Here is a 2,500-nt window from a genome sequence, read left to right as displayed (position 1 = left end):
CTCTCCATTTGGCCGAGGCAGTGAGTCGGCCTCCTCTCTCCTCTACGGTCGAAAAAGATGTGCTGCTGGAGCACTGGCCCTGCTGATGTGTTCTCTCCATTTGGCCGAGGCAGTGAGTCGGCCTCCTCTCTCCTTTACGGTCGAAAAAGATGTGCTGCTGGTGAACTGGCCATTGCAGCTACTCACATTGAGCATGGCCCTTGCCCTCCAGCAGGCCCCGCGGACCCACATACTCCTCTGCTCTACTCCCACACTAGCTTCTTCTCCTGCAGTTACCCTCCACCACATATCCAGCATGGCCCTTGACCTCCAGCAGGCCCCGCGGACCCACACTTAAGCCCCCCCCCCACTAACAAAGCAAAACACCACTGGCAAAATCCTCGTGCCCCTGGTACTCCAGAAAGTAAATTGAAACGTGCCCCTGGTACACTGAGCAGAAACACTTTGCCCCACACACATACACACTCCTGGTGCCTATGGTACGACAACTTTTCTCCGTGCCCCTGGTACACTGAGCAGAAACACTTTGCCCCACACACATACACACTCCTGGTGCCTATGGTACGACAACTTTTCTCCGTGCCCCTGGTACACTGAGCAGAAACACTTTGCCCCACACACAGACACACTCCTGGTGCCTATGGTAGGACAACTTTTCTCCGTGCCCCTGGTACACTGCGCAGAAACACTTTGACACACACACACACATACACACACACTCGTCGTGCCTATGGTACGACAACTTTTCTCCGTGCCCCTGGTACACTGTGCAGGAACACTAAGCCACAGACACACACACTCGTCGTGCCTATGGTACGACAGCTTTTCTCCGTGCCCCTGGTACACTGAGCAGAACAACTTTGCCACACACACACTCTTCGTGCCTATGGTACGACAGCTTTTCTCCGTGCCCCTGGTACACTGAGCAGAAACACTTTGCAAAACACACACTCCTGGTGCCTATGGTACGACAGCTTTTCTCCGTGCCCCTGGTACACTGAGCAAAACAACTTTGCCACACACACACACACACACACACACACACACTCCTGGAGCCTATGGTACGACAACTTTTCTCCGTGCCCCTGGTACACTGCGCAGAAACACTTTGCCACACACACACACACACACACACACACACACACACACACTCTCCTGGTGCCTATGGTACGGCAACTTTTCTCCGTGCCCCTGGTTCACTGCGCAGAAACACTTTGCCACATACACACACTCTCCTGGTGCCTATGGTACGACAACTTTTCTCCGTGCCCCTGGTACACTGAGCAGAAACACTTTGCCCCACACACATACACACTCCTGGTGCCTATGGTACGACAACTCTTGTTCGTGCCCCTGGTACACTGACCAGAAACACTTTGCCACCTCCGCTGTACGCACCCTCCTCCCTAGCTAATTTGCAATCTCCCCCACCTCCAGGGGGACCACCATGACAACTCCCTGACTCCCTTACGGCTGAACAAGATGCATGCTTCTCCACTGGCCCTGCTGAAATTCCCTCTCCATTTGGCCGAGGCAGTGAGTCGGCCTCCTTTCTCCTTTACGGTCGAAAAAGATGTGCTGCTGGCGCACTGGCCCTGCTGAAATTCCCTCTCCATTTGGCCGAGGCGGTGAGTCGGCCTCCTGTCTCCTTTACGGTCGAAAAAGATGTGCTGCTGGTGCACTGGACATGCTGAAACTCCCTCTCCATTTGGCCGAGGCAGTGAGTCGGAACTCCTGTCTCCCTTACGGTCGAAAAAGATGTGCTGCTGGTGCACTGGCCCTGCTGAACTACTCACATCGAGCATGGACCTTGCCCTCCAGCAGGCCCCAGGGACCTACATCACACCTTGCTCTTGTCTCCCTTACAGCTGAAAAAGATCCATGCTTGTGCACTGGCCCTGCCTAAATTCCCTCTCCATTTGGCCGAGGCAGTGAGTCGGCCTCCTGTCTCCTTTATGGTCGAAAAAGATGTGCTCCTGGCGCACTGGCCCTGCTGCTACTCACATCGAACATGGACCTGGACCTCAAGAAGGCCCCAGCGACCCGAATGCTCCCCTGCTCTTGTCCCCCAGTACCTTTCCTTCTCCTGCAGTTACCCTTCCACCGCATATCCAGCATGGCTCTTGACCTCCTGCGGGCCCCGGGGACCCACATTCTCCCCTGCTCTAGTCCCCCACTAGCTCGCCTTTCTTGCAGTTACGCTCCACCACATATCCAGCATGGACCTTGACCTCCAGCAGGCCCCAGGGACCCACACTTAAGCCCCCTCCCACTAACAAAGCAAAACACCACTGGCAAAATCCTCGTGCCCCTGGTACTCCAGAAGGTAAATTGAAACGTGCCCCTGGTACACTGCGCAGAAAAACTTTGCCACACACGCACACACACACTCCTGGTGCCTATGGTACGACAACTTTTCTCCGTGCCCCTGGTACACTGAGCAGAAACACTAAGCCACACACACACACACTCCCCTCGTGCCTATGGTACGACAGCTTTT

Source organism: Neolamprologus brichardi, unplaced genomic scaffold, assembly GCF_056152115.1.
Source record: "Neolamprologus brichardi isolate AB-2024 unplaced genomic scaffold, ASM5615211v1 NODE_ptg000115l+_length_38300_cov_1, whole genome shotgun sequence".
Classification (NCBI taxonomy): domain Eukaryota; kingdom Metazoa; phylum Chordata; class Actinopteri; order Cichliformes; family Cichlidae; genus Neolamprologus; species Neolamprologus brichardi.
The sequence above is the reverse complement of the archived record's forward strand: the minus strand, read 5'-3'. Positions refer to the sequence as shown.